Source organism: Liolophura sinensis, chromosome 5, assembly GCF_032854445.1.
Source record: "Liolophura sinensis isolate JHLJ2023 chromosome 5, CUHK_Ljap_v2, whole genome shotgun sequence".
Lineage (NCBI taxonomy): Eukaryota > Metazoa > Mollusca > Polyplacophora > Chitonida > Chitonidae > Liolophura > Liolophura sinensis.
In genome coordinates this window covers 2,440,186-2,461,188 of record NC_088299.1, presented here as the reverse complement: position 1 = coordinate 2,461,188, position 21,003 = coordinate 2,440,186, and positions in this window count along the sequence as shown.

The following is a 21,003-nucleotide window of genomic DNA, read 5'->3' as shown; positions in this document are numbered from 1 at the left end:
CCACAACCATCTGCATGTTGCTGCCATACCGGAGTGGGTTGTGGTCAAATGGTTAAGACGATTGTCGCTATATATAGGATACACGAAATGTGCGTTTTATCCCCGTCTTAAACCTTCCAGGGGATCTATCAAACCCTCGCCACTGCTGATCCTGGGGCCGTGGTGACAATAAGGGACCTACCACGTTCATTTGGTCGTTGTCGCAGTCTAATGTTCGACTTGTCTTCCACCAATACAGCGAGCACATTTCTATACATGTATGTCACACGTGGTTAAGTTCGTCAGTAACTTGCCAAAGGGTGCTGGTTTATCTCAAATAGTCCGCCTACCTCCACTCATATAACTCACCGTACAAAACTGGTGAGTATATGGTGTTAAACACAATGAATTAAATATAAATATAGCCGTTATGAAGGTTGTCTAACACCTCTAAAATATGAAATGTGAATGTAGTTTTATGTAGGCATGTAAATAAGCTATTAGTAACACTCTTAGCGGGTATATGGTTATGAATGACCATATAATATATATGGAAAGCTAATATTCACGTTTCCAACCAAAAACAGCCTCGTTACAACAACTTATGCACAAGATTTATTGCGGCAGTTCTTAATCGTATGCTCTCTTTTGATGATACAGACTAACAGCTATCAGAATAACATTGTGCTGGTTTTGTCTGAACATTTCAAAGGCAAACTGACAGGAAAGTCACAGACCAGTTTTTACGACTGAGAGGCCAAGAATCACAAAATAATGGTGTATTTGTTTTATGGTCGAGGTCGCCCCCATCATGGTCTGTAGACTCTCATTAGCATACTCCTTACAGGCCATGCGTTGCTCTGTACATTGGCTTTACAGCATTGCCACCATTAGCCTTGTCCTGTAAGGTGTATGTCTGCTTAGATCTATACATTCTTTATTTATTTATTTGATTGGTGTTTTACGCCGTACTCAGGAATATTTTACTTATACGACGGTGGTCAGCATTATGGTGGGAAGAAACCGGGCGAAGAGTCCGGGGGGAAACCCACGACCATCTGAAGGAAGACCTTCCCACTTACGGCCAGAGAGGAACCCAGTCTATACATTATGCAGTATTGTTGCACTATACATCCCATTTTTCAAGGCTTACCCAATCGTCACTACTGAGTTTGATTTTCTAGGTACAAGAATCTCTGTGGGATCACTGCCAGTTGTTCTTCTTGCCAGGTATGTTCTTGTTCTTGTTCTGGGTCGCATTTGAAATGCGCATGCGTCGCAGTTTGTGACAGCACATGGATCATTCTATTTTCTTTTGATTTATCTTTCACCATGTAGTGACCAGTTGTATTGCTATAAAGGAAACACAAGACGACGCCATCGTCATAAGACACATGCACCATTGTAAACTCTAGGACTGTTTAAAGTACTTTCACGCACTTTTATTTTTTCAGAGATGAAAAATTTCTTAAGTGAGATTTTTTGAACGTGTTTGGTGTGACGTATTTCACCAGCTTTTTTCGTTTGCTGTTAGCCATGCATTATGCAGTCAAATTTATTTATTTAATATACATATGCATAACGCCATACTGTAGAATTTTTCACTTTTTCGATGGCAGTCTTTGTTATGTAACTTACAAACATGTACACCATATTTGGTGGGATCGTTTAACTGTCCAAACTGTCAGATGAGTGGCCCCTTATTGTCCGTCACCAAGGCCTGACAAGTTGTGATACAGGCAGAATATATAGCTCATTGTATATGTAAGTGTATTTAGCATGATGCACTTATAACAGGATTTCTGTTCTCCTGCTGTTAAAGAACACAAATCTAAAGCCCAGGTCAGATTTTAAATATTTAAAAATAGTTAAAATATATTCCAGAAAGTTAAAAAAAATAGTAAGTTAAGGTATTTTTAAGCACTGTTTACACTAATGCATGCGCCTTATCATGGCGACTTCTTTGTTGTTGTCGTTCCTTTTAAAACAAGTTTACATCAAAAGTAGCGGCCATCAGAAATTGTCCAATAAAACTTTCATTTTATTCCTCAAGTCGGCTATATAAGCATTCAAAATAATGAATTTTACGGAGGTATCTTGGGGGCATAAGCTCCGTGTGAGCTTCAAGTTACGTGAGATATACATCATGTGATTGTATCCACTCTCATATCGTTATGTTCGCTTCTACATTTCTGTACTGGGGGTACACTGGTGTTTATACGCATGACATCGTACAGTACAATATTTTAAATACTTACAACTCATTTAAAAATTATATTAATCTTAAAAGTTAAAGCAAACTAGTTTTTCTTTGACAGTTAAACGGTATTCTCTAAACGTGTATATATACTTTATTTTAAAGTTTATTATTCTTTCAAACTGATGTAAGGACGTGCTATTATCAAATACAACCACCATATGCAGAAAATAACATCCTGTGTGTGTGTCTTTTGGAGGAGTTGTTATACAGTGACACCTGTCCTCTATATAGCTGTTCACTCAGCGATAAGTACGAGGAAACACTTAACAGAAGTGACAAATTTCAAGTGTATCACCACGCAGGGAGGCACACGGGTTCACTTTGTGAAGGTTAGTAAAATTGTTTTGGCATGATAAAATAAGTATAGTAAATGGCATGTCCTGCACGACCGGATAGGCATTCAAATCGGCTTTTAACAATTTTATCACAAAATACAGTATTTTGGTCACTTTATTCGCGAAAACGTCTCTTATGCTGCTATCACATTCAGGTAACGTCATTAACGAAATCTGAAAAGATACATGAAAATGCACTATATAACAAAGAGTATGGTTCTAAGGAAAATGAAGAAAGATATGCCAAAAAACTGAGAAAATTCTGTCATTTTTGAGGCATATTTAAATTTCTTATTTTATACATATTTTCCGTCAGTGGTCGACCTCACGATCTCATCGATGAACAAAATGGGAACGCGGGACTGGCCTAACGCCCTCAGTTCGCGATCTCCTCCCCCCCCCCCCCCCTTACTAAATCTGAATTAATTAATAAAGAAGTATTTCAGAAATGTTCTAAAAATATTTTTTAAATTTTACACCGCTTGTCAACTAAATAAACAGCAAACAATCATGAGCACCTAGGTACTCATTTAGTGATGCAATTTTGCCATGTTATAACTATCAAGAGTAACGTCACAAAACCAAGGAGCTCTCCCGTACCATCGGAATGAGACAATGAGAAAATACAAACAAAAACGCCCGATGCCAAACCAAAGAGTATCAGCTCCATTCGGTGTTCAAAGGGCCTATGTTTCTTGTAGTTTAGCGCTCGCTCATGGCGATCCTTGTGAACAAAAGTGTCGTGTTTTAGCGGTCCTGCTCGTCTCCGTCCTGCTATGGTGTAAGTATTTGGTCTAGCTGGCTATACCGACTCCAGGGAATTTACCGAACATAGCAGGACCTTCTGGCTCGTAACAGACTTTTTCATTCAGATTTTGGGAAGATATTTTCGTAATAAATCTGACTTTGGTAAGGAAAAATAATGCAAAGTCACAATATTTTTCTTCAAGCAATGAATCTCCCGAGGTGTTTTTCTATCCAGCTCACCCTCACAAATTACTGCAGTATCCTGCCCAACATGTATTCATTGTGACACGGGCAGCCGTTCTCATTTGCCTGTTCATAGTTTTATGGTCCAAAATGCATCAGTTTAACCCTTAAACTAACCGCAAAATCCAATTTATTGCATCGATATCTGTCTATCCACTATAAGAAACCGCACTGACAATCGAGAGCTTATAGGTTTTTTGAAGTGACAGCCAATTATCACGTGACGCTTTCAGTGTTAGTGACTTGCCAAGCTCATAAGGGCTACATGGAGTGAATTGTCCGTCAATGCCATATACCCAATGCTGAACTCCTTGACTTTCAAAACTTTATAAAATTTTTTAAACATATTTTTCTGTGATAACTGGGTCCTATATCATTTTGTTTATGTATACATAGTGGCAGGCTTTTTGTTCACTTTAAGAATCAAAACCACGTGTTTCACATTTATGCTTTAACGAAAATCTTAGTGGAAGTGAGCCCCTTTCTATAGACACTATATGCACATGATAGCAAGCAACGAAAACCGCCTGCCTAACGTATACAGCCCCAAACCCCTATCACTTTTCCATAGCGACAATGTTAACGATTATAATCTATTTCTTTTAGCGAGTCGTCTATATTCAGCTGTATGAATGGGCATGTTGAGCTCTTGTTACGTGTCACCGGCCAAAGGTAATTTTGGTTGCGAGTATGACTGATTTTACGCAGAGCTGAATATAGGCGACTCTCTAAAATTAATACACTATAGTGCTGTAACTCAGTCCCAAACATTCCGTGGCCAATAAGCTTTGCTGCCTACCATGCCCAGCCTGTTAGAAAGTAGCCATAAAAATCCTGACATAGATTGACCGTCAAAATCTGAACCTTTCTATGCAGGCAGATGGAAGGGGTGCCTAGCAACGCCAAAGGGACGTCACTCGCAGCATCAGCACCAATTTGAAACTTTCATCATTAAAACTCTTACCCGTCTGAACAATTTCTATCATTTTAATACCAAGCATTCACCTGTACACCAAAAATGACAGGCTGGCAGCCAAAAAAGACTTTACACTGTAAAGTACACAGAGTTACATTCTTGAGAAACGGAAGTGTTAATCGGGTGCTGATTTAATACGTACAGCCATGTAGTTGTATATTCCAAGTTGGTTCTGCAAAGCGCAACGTATAACACCGTTGCCGTTTTATTCTAATTTCAGGGTTTGTATCACAAAACGTAAATTCATTGGTATTCCGGGCTGTAGGTATTACGTTGATGTGGTAATTGCATGCACATGAAGATTTTTGGCATGTTGTTTCCCCCTTCTGATCACAAATCCTAACTCAATCCAAACTTGGGGTAATATTCCAGGGGCCATTTCTGACTTAGTTTTGGGAACTGAATTTTAATATATTTGTCTTGGGATAACATTGATGAGGTGGACAAATTTTTAATTTCTAAAGACGAAAGATAAGCCTCAAGATTTAAATATTTTGATTTAAGTCAGAAAAGGCCCTGTGGAAACGGCCCCTGGACTTAGTTTTGAGTTTAAAAGAAATGACAACTACGTTAGTTATTTTGAGAGATTGAAATGGATCTAAACCGCTAGACCTTTTTTGTCCGACGTTATTGATAAGGCCATATAATTATAAACAAAATTTTAATCTGGAATTTTTTACGAGACCATGGGGCACACCATACGTTAGAAGAAAACCCAACAGAACTGAAAGGCAAACCAGTGATCGTGTGACGTCAACGGAAAGCTTTATTCCATTGGATCATAGAAATAACTTGCGCCGGATTGGATAAATTTGATAACATGGCGGCGGCGCTGTTGATATTCTCAATGTACACGGTTTTGCCCACTTTGAACTGCATATATCCAACATCTTATAATAAAAAGGTTTGTTTTTAAAACTTTATGTGGAATACTTTATCGATGCGTATATATATATATATATATATATATATATATATATATATATATATATATATATATATATATATATATATATATATACATTTGGTCTAATGTTGTCTTTTGCTTTTAACGGTTTACCTCAATTTTATCATGAAAGTATACGACAGCTGTTATTAATGAAACAAAAAAGTTCTAAATATAGGTATTAGCACAGTATACTTTTTGAAATTAAGACCAAATCTGACTTCAGTCTATGGCATTTTCATGATCGTGGAAACTGAGGTCTATAGTCGAACAGGACGTTAGTGTCGAGGCTGAGGCATATTGTAAAGGACCGTGACAACTACATGCGATTAAATTCAGTCATTGTTATTTATTTGTTTGATTAGTGTTTTACGTCGTACTCAAGAATATTTTACTTATACGACAGCGGCCAGCATTATTAAGGGAACCAACCGGGCAGAGCCAGAGGGAAACCCATGACCATCCGCAGATTGCTGAGAGACCTTCCCACGTACGGTCGGAGAGGAAACCAGCGTGAGCTGGACTTGAACTCATAGAGACTGCATTGGTGAGAGGCTCCTGGGTCATTGCGCCGCGCTGGCGAGCCCAACCCCTCCTCCACGGAGGCCACAATTCAGCGATTGTATTAAAGTCACTATCTTATAACCGTAAAATGTAACAGTATTACATGTGTGTTACTTACACATCGTCGTTAGTCGTTAGTATTTTCCTACCACAAAGACTAGCTGAATGTATTTATGATCGCAGAATACTGGTATATATGTAATAAAGATCTGGCAGAATTTGGCAAAATGAAATTTGTTTAATACGATAAAATAATAAATTATTGAAATTATTTATTTATTTACTTATTTGTTTATTTATATAATTGACTACATGGTGTTTAACACTGCACAGTTCACCTTACCGATGACGGTAAGGTTTATTTGCCACCACAAGGTAACTGGCAACTTCTTTTTCTTTATGCTGGAAGCAGAGCAGGTGAGATCTAAATTCGAACATGTGACGTTGTGGGTGTCACATGTTCGTGCCACTCGGAACTCTTCGGGTGTTTGCGGTAGGCCAACAAAGTTTGAGATGATGGGAATCCCCTAAGAATTCCGAGTGACGACGTTTTGAGGGCCATCGAGGGCCTAGCAATGCACATATAACCCAGTTGTCCAAGTTGTGACAAACGGCCTATTGCCCAAACACTAACAGACACCAGCGTGCAGTCAGCATTCAAATAAGTCTGAACTCTTATGTAACATAGGCTATTTACACAGCGGTTTAGGTTTGTTTGAATGCTAACTGCACAGTGGTTTAATCGCCGAGCGGACAGTGAATTTTTTGACCATTCTCCCAACCCATGCATCTTGACGGCGACGTTGTAAGCATGCAATATTATTAAGTGCGTCGCTAAAACACGAGTAAATAAACGAATCAATGAATCCATTAATCAATCAGTCAACCAATCTACGAGTTAGTGTTCGTTATGGTCCCGGGGCCTCCTTGGCTTAGTGGTTAATATGCTAGCCTGAAGTCAGTGACCCAGGAGCCTCTCTCCTCTGCGGTTGCTTCGATTTGAAGTCCGGCTTCTGTTGTCTTCCTCTCCGGTTGTGCGTGGGAAGGCCTTCCAGCACCATGTCAGCGGTCCTGGGTTTCTGCCGGGCACACCCCAGTTTCCTTCCACCATAATGCTGGCCGACTTCACATAAGCATAATATTCTTGAGCAGGCCTACGACATAAACCACCAATTAACAAACTAGATAAAGAAGTGTTACGGCCCAGTTTTTTACTCGTACACCCTTAGATCCTTGGTCAGTTAAAGTGATCAAGGAGGTACACTGATTTTTTTATAAACTTCGGATTGAGTAAATTAAAAACTTCATATTAACACTTGACAATCATATGCAGACATTGGGTTTGAGCACTCACGTATGATATCTGTCAGGCGAAATCTTTTAGCAAAAGTCAGCGTTAACTAATATTGAATTTGATCCGCAATGACGAAAGACGGAAAAGACGATGTGGATTTTAAACGGTTTGCAATAAATAATATGGAATAAAATTGGTAGCCACACAGTCTTTTATTACGAAACAGCGGCGCAGCTAACTGCGTGAGCCATCTAATTCTCGATTAATCTTCCAAAACGCAGCCCACAAGGAAACACTTAGCTAGAATGCTAACGTGGCTTGTTGAAAATAGATTGCTACATTCCAAGTATAAAGTTTAAACATTTAGTTATTTTCATTATCAAGAGTTTACTCTATCGCATACAGGAATTGAACGCACAGCTACTTTCACTGTAAATTATGAAATGAGCATGGCGATTGTGCATAAATTATTCTCAACTGCATTGGTGATAAGCAACAAATTGGAATTTGATTAAAAAAATATAACCTTCATAAATACCACAAGGACACACGTTATATAGCCTGTCTGATACCCTTATTTGTGGACCCATTATCTTGCAAGGACTGTTTGATTCCTTTCCCAGTGCGATGGTCCAGATGGGAGAGCTGCTGTTTTACACTGCTAACTGGGGGTGTCCTGCAAGGGACGCTAAACCCTTATGATTATGAATTATGTAGTTGATATCACGTGGCAATATTCCATTTTAATCTTAGTTGTTTCAAAGAGACATCTATGATATCTATCTACTTGAGAAACCCCAACCTTATTGTCTTATACTGAATAAAACAGAGAAGACTCCGGCTTATTATCTCTAGCTTATTGTACTGTGTGAATAACTTTAGAAATCTCCATCTTACTGTCTGAAATTCTGTAAACTGGTTAATGTAATTTTATCGGATTCCACATATATTTACAATCAATGAATCGGTCACTGAATCAACCATTGAATCAATCAATAACCAACAATAATCAACCCATAAATTGCATCCATTCATAAACCAACCATTCATTCAGTGTTCATTAATACCTTAAGACTTTCATCAGTTAATTTAAACATGACACGTAACTAAGTACAAAGGACATACACAAGAGGCCATGTTGGATTTCTAACAAAAGAATTTCTTGGTAGCCCATATAATGCAAATGTACCATGAAATTGCTTTGCTAGAAATTCAACATGGCCCATATTAAAAGTCACCTGACATACTCGTTTTAGCGGATGCGCCACTCTCTGTGTTCGCTTTACGTCAATGTATCACTGGCAAATTTTGCACAGAAGTCTTGAACAACGCCTGGGTCATTGGTATCACGGTGATGAGGCAGGAAGTGATGTCACAGAACACTCTGTCTCAGCCTTTGTCTCCATCTGTACTTGATACACATGTATTCTCATTATCTGAAGTATGCACAACACCTGGTTCTAACGGACACCTGAAACAAGTTTATTCACGATTGCTGATCATAGGTCGGCGGGAGAACATTGGTGATGAGTCTAATCCTAAACAAGCCCCACGTGCGTCGCTAAGTCTCCAATGGTCAAGCTTCTCTAGTTGTGGCAATGATGTGCAGCCAGCGCATAGGGGTTTTGACATGGTCTCCTGTAGGAGCCGTCTTAGCCTCTTTCGACTAAACTGTTGTCCTCGTTATAGACAACCATTTCCTCACGACAATTGACGTTAGACATGCAGGGGCTTTAGGCTGGGACAAAAAGTGGTGCGGTTTACAATCCGATTTCTTTCTCACATAGACCTCACCGCCGTCATATTCGTTGGAGAAAAATTCTAGAGTATGGCGCTGTACAAGCACCAATCCAATTAAAAAAACTTCAATACTGTTCACATATATCTGTTTCGGGACAACGACGGGTTTACACTGTGTGAAAATGTACTGACACAAAGGTTACTATATGACACACCGGCTTGTTCCATATGGAATGACACTCTGACGTTGCTGCCTGTGATATATTGGATGGACCCAGTTAGCAGACACCTTCATCTGTAAATATTGCCACCTGCTTTTTTTTTTTTTTAGAATGGCGACATTTATGAAGTGTAAAGTGTTTTTAAGTTGACCTGAAGGGTCAGCCGATTAGAGGTTTTCGTGAGAGAGTCTGTGATACGTGATTTCAAGGCGTTATAGCCATGATACCGGTGCGCTGGAGCGTGAAACAGTCCATTTGTATATTAGACATTTTTAAAGGACCTTTACGTCCCTACGCTATGTACTTATTTCTTTCGTTTGGTTACACGTGCCTGTGTATATGCACGTTGAATGTACCTCAACGTTTTTTCCCTTCCCGACTTACTCATTTACAAGGTTTTCATTCGGGCCCATTATATTTTATAACGCCGAATTAACCGAGCACTCGAGATCTCTCAAATATGACATCTCACGCGGGGGACAGATATAGACTATTAAAGTCATACATCAAAAAAGTCTTCCTTGTCCGACGCGTAAGGGAGTATAGAGCTAATGGTTTTTATAAATAGAGCTTATGTATTAACGTGTGAAAAAAGTTCGGGAACATGGGGTTTTTGATGCAGACGTTGATAAGGACTTTTCACACGAGTCAGTTGTATCGAGTGCAGACCGGGGTCCATTGAGTCACGGGGCTTTGTCCGTGCCAGTCGGCTCTCCGTATTTCTTGTTTATGGCGAGCCGATATCATCTGCGACTGTCAATACTCCAGATCTGACTGATATTATCTCCCCTGATATTCATATCGCCCTTGGTGGGGCTGGTGTCGTAAGAAGTCTATCAGACTTATTCATCTCGTCGTGTGCAGATAACATTTCCTGGGCAGTCTATGTATACATACCTACCTTTTCTCTCCTCCCCCCCCTCCCAACCCACGAACTCTCCAAAAATCCTGATTACCAAGATCTCAAGCGAAATTGTTCCACAGGCGTCTCTGCTGGTCTCCAAGATGTGTATCTGCGTGAATATCGCGTCACGCATAACCAAGCTCCACTGGCTTTAGGTGTCAACGTACCAGTGAGGGTGTTAGTGGTGTAACAATGAAGTAAACAAACACCAAAGCTGAGTCCGTACATTTAGCGTATACACACATACAACTGCCTGAGAAAATGCCTGGGTTTAAAGTCCGGGAGAACTTACGCGGCTACAGAAATTGCATGTATATATACAGTATTTCATTTGATCAAACTTTTGATTCGAGTACACAGAAAAGTCCAAATGACACTAAAACGCATTGTTTTCCCCAGTAACGCGCCAGTGCTTGTGTACTACCCATGTGTTTTATGAGACACACATACTCCAGAAATGCTGACGTACTCCAGGAGAGAACAAAAGATTACATAGTTTTGGCAGAAAGGAGTTCTACAAGTTCCTAAGCACGGTGTGCAGCACATGATGAATTAGCTTAAATACATGTAATGTCGGTCTACGGTGATCTTCACACTGTAATCAAATGTACCGGTAAAATGTAACTAGGCCTATGTCGTTTCAGGAAGCAGGAAGAGCAATTTAAATGACATCGCCGTCAGACTGGTAATAATGATGCGGCGACGCTATACAAACAACAACATGTCATCAAAATACCTACTGATATCAAGGCAACATTCAACAGAAAAATGTAATATATGAAATAAATTAAAATGAAGTTTTAACAGGCGATTTCTTTCTTTATTTTTTTTTACACCAAAATTAGGTTTGTTCCTGTGGTTGCTCCAAATATGATGCAGTATTCCGATTCAAACGTTACAACCAATGGCGACGGGCGTATCCTGGCTCCCGGGCCGAAGATAAGGGAGATAAGCAGCCAGGCAATAACCAGAGGCTTCCGTTACCATGGAGTCGAGACGATAGCCATCTTATCTGCCTGAGATCGGATAGCGTTATCTAGAGCGGGTGCCGTCATATGAAAGCATACTTTCACGGGGGCAGCTGCAGTCGCGCTGGGAGATTGTGGCAGCCTTATCGGCACTCACATCTTTCTGGCTTTATCTTATCTCAAAACTCAGTCTCCGCGCTGAGAATACAGATTGCCGGGCCAATCAAAAACAGTGCGCTTGGGTTATCTCCTCCTTATCGTGCCGCCTAGACCGTGCTGCTGGTAATGCGAATGTCATATCAGTTCGTCTGTTTAGTGCGGGATAAACGTTGCCGGCTCCCGCCTCGACTTGCCACTGGGGGGAACTACCTGCCACGAAAGAGAGAGGCGCTCCGCCAAAACAATCCCAGCCATGCTGAGAGGAACGAATTGTGAGTACCGGTACACGTATTTCCATTTTGAATTGTTGTCTTGCCTAGAAGTTCTAAACAGTACAGAATCTATATAGACAGCGGTCCTGCGAATGCTCAGTTAATTCTGCGGGGAACTCTTATAACGGGATAACCCGGCTTGGTATTGATTAAGCCATGCATCCACACGTTATACTAACATACTTACGGTACTCGTCTCTGTAATATGTCAATTAAGTGACGCCCTTTAGCATATATAGAACTCAATCCGTCTATTGAAATAGACAATGGCCATGTGTCTAAACACAGGCGGGGGTGGGGATGGGGAAGGGGTGATGACGTTTCCCTGTGTTCATAGTGTCTATAACTGTATAAAATACAGCTTTACACAGTAACATAACATGATTGTCATTTAAATTTTCGTGTTTCGCCAACTTGTCACGTTTATTTATCGGCAACCTACGGATGGGAATTCTTCCCACCATAAAACTGGCTGCCGTCTGCCGTCGTGTAAGTGAAATATTGTTGAGTGCGACATAAAACACCCATCAAATACACACATAAATATTTATTTATATGCTGGTTGTATAAATTCGCCTCTGTTCGGGAGTCCATTAAGCCATACCGTGATTAGCTTACGCGACAGATCCCCATCTAAGCCTGACACCCGCGTTATCATATAATTCGATACATCCGTGGAGGAAGAGCCCACACGTAAATGCAGTCTCCTTGGGTCTGTAGCGTTTATCAGTGTGTTGAGAGCAAGATATTAGTTCTCCACTAGTTAGTGTATACTTATTAAGCAAGACAGGTCTGAAATCAGTTAGATAACACATATAGATGGGAACGTTTAGTCCTATACAACTGTAGTAATATATCTATTCTTTCGTGAATATTTACATGAAGAATAGAGAATATTCTTCATGTAAATATACTAGAAGAATGTATATTTACATGAAAATCTCTAGTCTACATGTATATTTGAAGAATATGAACATGAAGAATAGAGATACATCCACAGTAGTGCTCGTGTAAGATTTTCCCCTCTATAGCAAAGCAAATATAATTTTCTGCATACTTATTATAAAATATGACGTAAACCACCAATCAAATAAACAAATATTACTTTTATTATTAGCGTTGTGGTATTGTGATGTGTGTTAGTACTAGCCCAGTTCATATACTCTTGTATGCAGGTCTTGTCCGTACATAACGTGCCTGTCATTCGTACAAGTTCTGTAATTTTACCCTAGTATATATGCCGGCTTCACGTAGACTTTACATTTCTCAAAAAGAGTGTGTTCAACTTGTTTTACGCAATAAGTACTCGATAAACAATTTGAAATGTCACCCAAACAAGGGAGTCATTTTTGCTTATCTGTAAATTTGATCTTGCATCGCGTAATATTTTAAGTAAAACAATAGGATAAATGTTGACTGAAATTGTGTGATATTGATCAAAACAACAGCCACCTCAAACATGTATTTATATGGTCTGTATTTCTGCACAGAAATGAAATAGTTGTAATTATTGTCTCATTGGCATTTTTGATTGAGTCTACATGCAGGTGCTACAGATACGTATTACTTACCTTGTAAGGATCACAAATTTATAATACACTTAGTTCAGGCGTAGTCCTAACATCAGAATAGCTTCATTATTTCTCTAAAATAGAAACATACTTGAGGAAATTTTATTGTAATACTAAGATTTGTCATAGCTTTCATGTTAAAAATGAATATTTTTATTTAAGATCCAATTTATAAGTTCAAGAACAACGAACACCACAAGTTAAGACAAACTCTGACTTAGGTCTACGACAGCTTTGTGATTCTGTGGAAAAACGCCACGTGGTAGAACGTTAGCAATTACATATACATATAAAATGACAATGGCGAAAACTACGAAGATAACATATAGTCATTAATCTTTGCGACATTTGTATACATAAATAATTTATACGGGCTTTGGTATACAGGAATTTGGACAGCGTATAAGGTATAGTTGCTATGCATTTAAAACGTTAAATCAGTTACGGTCAGTTATCTCCACAAATTAATAATCTAATAAGCCCTAGCTATATAAGCAAAGAAATTTCCCCCAAGATCTGTTAGTTGTATGAAGAAAAAAGTTATAAATATTAAAAATAATAAAAAGTAGATAATATAAAACTGTTCTGCCATACGGTGTAGTGTTTAGCAAATGTGCACTGTACCATGCTAGTTTCATTGTCCCGAGGCTCACGAAATGAAGTCACGTTTAGAGTTTAGAGTTAGTCTTAACTTCTGGTATTATCCATGAACTTACGCTGAACTAAAAGACTATTTTTTTTTTAATTTTGTCCCCAAAGCATCACTCTCGAAACAGGCAGTCGGCTATAGATCCATCCCGGCAGAATTCCCCCTGTTTTATCCACTAGTAAACCTAACAATTCGTTCTTCATTAAAAACCTGTCAAAGACAAGAAAGGAAGAAAATGATCCTTTGTCTTATATATGTCAATCTGGTTGTGGCTCATAATTAAAACGTTATCAACTGACACTTTAAGTCAACATGTATGCAATATCCATGCCTTCTCAGATCTGGATAACAGATAAATATGCATATTAATTAATGAATATGTGCGGATTTATGTACAGTTTCTTTATTTCAATGATTTCTTCATCCCGTTGCCAGCTGAGCGGTCTTTTCTATTGTAGTTGAAAACTTGACATTATTAGTTCTTGGCCAATATGGCCGCGTTCCGCGTGCAATGGTTTCCCTGTGTGTTCACATCAGATATCAGTCAGATGGTTTTCCTGCGTGTTCGTATCAGGCACCTGTCAGATGGTTTTCCTGCATGCTCGTATCAGGCACCTGTCAGATGGTTTCCCTGCGTGTTCACATCAGGCACTTGTCAGATGGTTTCCCTGCGTGTTCACATCAGGTACCTGTGAGATGGTTTCCCTGCGTGTTCGCATCAGGTACGTGTCAGATGGTTTTCCTGCGTGCTCGTATCAGGCACCTGTCAGATGGTTTTCCTGCATGCTCGTATCAGGCACCTGTCAGATGGTTTCCCTGCGTGTTCACATCAGGCACTTGTCAGATGGTTTCCCTGCGTGTTCACATCAGGTACCTGTGAGAAGTGAAACATTCTTGACTACAAGGCTTAATCCACCCACCAAATAAATAAAGGTTTGGATAATTTAGACAATCAACTTGGCATCGATAGTGCAAAAAAAAACCCAATACACTGTACTATGATATGGACAGCTCCCCAGGCTTTTCTTGTGCCCGTTATTGCTTGAACAAAAAGTGTGATTTATGAAGAAATTTATGTGAATGAGGATTCCTCTAGTATTACTGGCGGTTAATGCTGCCGCTACATAGCAGCATTATGGTGGGGGGGAACCAGCCATAGTTCGGAGAAAACCAACGGTCATCCGCAGGTTTCTGGCAGACCTTCCCACGTGCGGCCGGAGAGGAAGCCAGCTGGTCTTATAACCCGTCCACAAAATTTAATCCAGATCAAATCTGAGCCGGTTTAAATCGAAGCCAGTAGCATAAATGCGTAGGTTCACACGACCATGTGGCCAAGCAGGTTTTAAGCCAGTTCCGGAATTTGTCCGTTCACACGGTCACATTTAAGCCGGTTAAGTAATTGCAACATCACCCTGACTTTCATCCGGGACATTTAATCCAGTTACCGTTCACACGACACAGATAAACCGGCTCAAGACCTGAAACTGGCTTAAAACCACGTCGTTCGCAGGACAAATAAACCGGATTAAATGCCCCCACTTTGAGTTCACACGAGCGACGTCAAACTGACTCAAAGCCACTATCGGATTTAAACCACCTTGTCTTTGCCCGTATGAACTGCGTAAAAGCGATCGCGTTATAATGAGACCCTCCTGGGCCACTGCGTCGCGCTGGGACGCTATCACCTCGGCCACACAGACCGAAGAGGTTATTTCCGGAGACCGCTATATAAACCACAGAACAACTGTTTTTTACTATTTATGATATAGCATCCTCGAATCTTAGCTGCAGTTATTCAGGTATATTGTTCAATTTTTATAGTTTACGGATCGAGAGGTGAAACTTTTTGATGTGCCTTATTAACATAACACTTGTAAGGCTTTTGAAATTCTAAAATTTTAAGATTCAAAGGTTATACTTTAAATCGCATTTCAGATTTTAAATGATATGAAAAGGCTTTGAAGAATCTCTGGACAAACAGGGAATTATCCCGTTATTGATGACAGGAAGCCATAATTATGTGGCAACAATTCAATACTTCACACATATTTCTGTGATCCCCCCTCATTCAAGCATAATAAATGACTCGAAGGCGTGTGAAAGCTCAGATTCCCATTTAATGGGAGATAATAAATTTCTGATCCGGTGACTATAAAACTGTTTGACCTGCTAGTCTGGCAATAAACTCGACCCCAATGCAAATTGTTATAAACATATTTGGATAGTTCAAACCCTATATAGGCGATATTTACTGACTTTTAAATATCGCTCGCTTTTGCATAATGTTCACTAAAACAGATAACACTTTAGAGTGCATCGCTTTAGGAAACATAAAGGCGCAGAGCCGCCGCTTGGATTATATTAAATCTGGGTTTAATGGCACAGATCTAAATCAAACGTTATGACTAAAAGAATGTGGGGCAGGAAAAGATAACGTGGGAGAAAATTAAATAATAATAAATGCCCTGGGCTAACAGTACATTCACTAACCTCAGGTGATATAATATGGTAACCCCTCGCGATGATTTAGGGATGACGATATTAGGTAAGCTTTCAAATCATCCCTAGAAGCTCGACTGAATCGAAAAGGTTTATACATTAAGCGGCTATGGGTAGAGACTTTGTCAGATGGAAGGCAGAACAGATGGCTGCCGTTATTGTGTTGTACTGCAGGGTATGCGTAATTGATTCCATGGAAATGCTGGAGAGGGGTAGGCTAACATCATGCTACCGGTAAAGGTGAAACAAAACCAAGATATTCATAAGCTTATTATGTACAGACAAGTTAGTAACATGATCAACACGTTCGTCAAAGAATTTAATTCAGGCACATTCCTGACACAATCAGAATATGAGTACAGTAATAATATATGGACATGAGTGACACAAAAATATTCATGCGTGAGGTAACATACTGGAAAAATCGTATTGCAGGCACATACATCACGTTATCACGTTAGCCATTCATTGAATTACTATGCTGCGTTGTCAGTGGTACATGTATTTCAGAATAATGTTTTGTTTCCTTTAGCAAAATACCAATTCGAGGATACCTTATACAAAATTCCTCATTGTTTGAGGACACTTGTTTATATGCAAATTGTTTGTTTACATGTGCCTGGTCATGAATGGGCCAAAGCGTCATTAGTATCAGTGGCCCAGCGGTTATCACTGTTATCAGTATTATACTATCCCTTGTTATCATAATGTATCATAAAGTATCTACATACATATATATATATATATATATATATATATATATATATATATATATATATATATATATATATATATATATATATATATATATATATATATATACAGCTAAAACAATGTTACAGCTAAGTTACAGCTAAAACAATGTGATAAACTAGTTCTGTCAAAACACCAATTAAATAAGTACGAAAAAAAAATCAAAAAATAATTATGTCCTTGGAGGCCTTCTGTATTTATGTATAATGTTACCAATTTGAAATATCGCATAGGCGTTTATCCACGCATGGGTAGCTACATTTCTTCACCTATAATTAGAAGATATATATGTTATTCTGGACAGATAAGCATCAGTTATAATCATTCGTTTGGACGATGTAAGACAAATTATTAACGCAGTTATAGTTATATGTGACTTCACATATAGGTCATTAACCATGTTATTAAATAATATAGGTAAATATTAGTGATACTGTGTATGTATATACGCGACTGTTAACTGTTAAGGGGATAACTGATAGTTAACAACACAGACCTAGTGCTACCTGTCTCTGACAGAGTTATACATATAGGCCTATTATAGGATTAAGAGTAATTATAGGCAATCCTTGACCATGTGATAATGGTCATAGTATGACTTTGTTTTATGCCTAAGGTTCTATCGAACCATCAAACATTTTCCAAGGCCGGGATGGAACCCGCATCTCGTGTGTCCAAGCAAATGAAAGAAGCCGAGGGGTGGGGTTTGGGCTCAGTGGCCGAGGGGGGTAGCACGTGAGCGCGGTGCAATGTCTCAGGAACTTCTTACCAATGCGGCCGATATGAGTTCAATTCCAACTCATGCTGACTTCCTCTCGGCCGTACGTCGGACGGTCTTGCAGCAACCTGCAGATGATCGTGGGTTTCCTCTAGGATCTGTCCGGTTTCCTCCCACCATGCTAGCCGCCGTCGTATAAAATATTCTTCAACACGTCGCAAAACACCAATCAAATAAATAAATAAAATAAATAACTGAAAGACGAACATGTTTCCTTTCGGAAATAAACACGTCAAGAGTACATATATAGGCCTATATACAGGTTATGGTATGGTTTACCTAGTAGCAATGGCGTTTTACTACATGCTTTGTGACATTTATCTAGAGCTAAATTACGATTCCTTGAACGGTTCTGTTTTGTTTAACGATTTTGCTAAAACATAAAAAGAACATATTTGTTTGATAATGACAGCAGTTTATTCTGAAAGTTCCATTGTCCGACCGTTATGTCCCTTCAAGTTCCTATCGAATGGGCTTGAATATGTATATCTGTATATCCGACAGGCACGGCCTAAAGCGCTACATGGTGGAGTGTCGTCAACATCCAATCAGTTAAGCGATATGACTTATGGCGCAAAGTGGTCGTTTAAATTGAAACAGGTGTTACTTGTGTGATCGGTCTGGCTGTTGACTGATAAGGACGAAGCTCATTAGAGGAGTAATGCTCTAAGCTTGTATCATGCACGGCTTTCACGATAAGACAATCGGGAAAGAGCTGCAGGCCTATATATCATTTTGAGTATAAGATTTTGACGACATACGCGATGGCTCAGGGCTATGTTTTCTTTAGAATACACAGGTAGTTTAGAAAAGAGTGAAAATTTGAAAGCTAGTCATACATGTGTTTTGGTCGATGAATGCATGTTATTGCTTTGTTAAGGTAATAATTTGATTGATGTTTCACAACGTTCTGAAAATATTTGAATACATTACTATGAAGTACTGCATTGTTATTATATTATATATTATTAAGTATAAATATACATTTCCTCCAAATGAAAGCCAGAAATGTGCCCAAAAGATGGCGTCGAAGTGGATGGCATTACTGGATGGTTGTTAGTGCAATAGCTACCAATGATGTGTGAACAGGTTTAAAGCATGCCGCATTCAGTTATATTGTCCCAAATATATTTTTCAAGACGCTAATCAATTTGCCAATAAACTGAATGATGGATGAACTGATCCCCAATAACGTATGGAATAATTGTTCACTTTTTTGACAACTTTTGAGTTTTGGAGTTGTTTTCTAGACTAGACCTTACATGTTTCGTTGTGCTATCCAATAAATCCGCATTAAGTGACGACACTGCCACTTTTCTGCAGCATGGTATATGTAGGGATTCATACTTGCGATATGTGAGGTGAATTTCTGTCATACAGAGTACATGCAAAACACACTATTTTCTTGCGTAAATATAAGCGTTCTTATACAACTATGAACATCCCAGACAGATTTATGAAAACAGTTTTGGTATAAAATCTTTCCTGTGTCGTATAAAATCCCATGCAGTTTACTCTTGTTCAATGGCGTTTGAGGTGGACAACATAGCGTCTAAGTTTAGAACCGGAATTCTGTTTTGGTCACCGACATTCGATCAGTCGCGTGTGATTTTCCATTGACACATTCTCTGGTGTAAATGTCGCCATGCAGCAATTGCTTTATTCATGATGAACACTTCTTTAGAAATATCCCTTTATTTACAAGATGCTTTGTCCGCCTACGCCACTTATACAACTGGAAATCGGTTAAGATCAGGTTGTTCCAAGTTGAAATTCCTGTTCGATTTCCGTGTCAACCTTGAACACAGATCATGCAATAATATTCGTATTATTTCATGACACATGTATGTAGAAACAGATAGGATTTCATATTTAGCTCATGAGAAATTTATCCTTTAACTGAATAAATCGAAGCAGATGTCAGATAAGTCAAAAGAATATAGAACAGAAGTAAAACAGCGACAGTGTGATCATAAATTATTATACGCAGCCTACAATCGCATGTCAAACCCAGTTCGCGTCACACCAAGACTTTAAAGATGGTGCTTGTTTCTGACTCGCTTGGCGCTCGGAAATGTTAGAGGAAGGAAACAGGACTGGTTAGCCCGGTGTCAATAAATGTGACTGGTTGTGTCATGTCTGGAGTGTTTTGGTCTAATACTTCAGTGACAGCAGCACTTTGGCGGCATGGATTCGCCCTGTCACAAGAAGACACAGTATATGTACACACACCTAAGGACTCCTCGTCGTCATACGAATGCAGAATTGTTCATTAAGACCCAAACACACATAGACCTACATACACCTACATGCAACCGTTTGTAGTCACACATAAACCATGTTATTTGTTTTCCTTATCCGAATGTATCTGTGGCTCTGTGTTTCAGAACGTCATAGTACGGAAACTGCTATAGCTAGATAATAAAACTGATATCAGATGATAGCGGATTTTTGTACATTAATTCCAGCCCGCTTTGCAAATCTGGTTTAAAGGATAGGAACTTCTCCGAAGCAGATTATCTTTAAGAGTTTTTCTATGAATTATAGACTCAAATGACGTGCTAAAGTAAATAGATACTTCGGTTGTCCATTTTGGAGGTACTGCTTGCCTTGATGCAGACGGCGATGTGTCAGTCACGTGACATTGACGCCCGGCATATATCCTGAGCGGCTGTGTTGAGGACATGCCGATACAATTGTATGCTTGATGGAGCTATAGAGTAAGTCCGATGTAGCCTCGGCTGAAAATGATGACAGATTAAGTTTCGGTTGTGCTCTTAGTATGGGCGCCTTAACGCACTATCTCTGATAATGCCGCAATATGAATTGACATTTTAATTCTCCTTATCTCGCCAGATATAAAATATTCAGTTTCAGATAAGCCTAAATTATTGCCGTTTGGTGGCGGTATCTATAATTTATAGTGCGGCTGCTAGCTGATACCGTACATATGTCGCAGACTGATATCACTTGCCCATTGTAAGCGCTTTCAATCACTTTCCCCCTTTTTATTGCAAACAGGAATGTACCCAACAGGCTGAGCGGTGAGGTCAGGACGCAAGCTAGCTGCCCTCAGGCTCGGGGTCATTGCGCACAACACTTCTCTGCCGGACGTCCACGGAAAGAAGGCCTTATTGATAAGGAA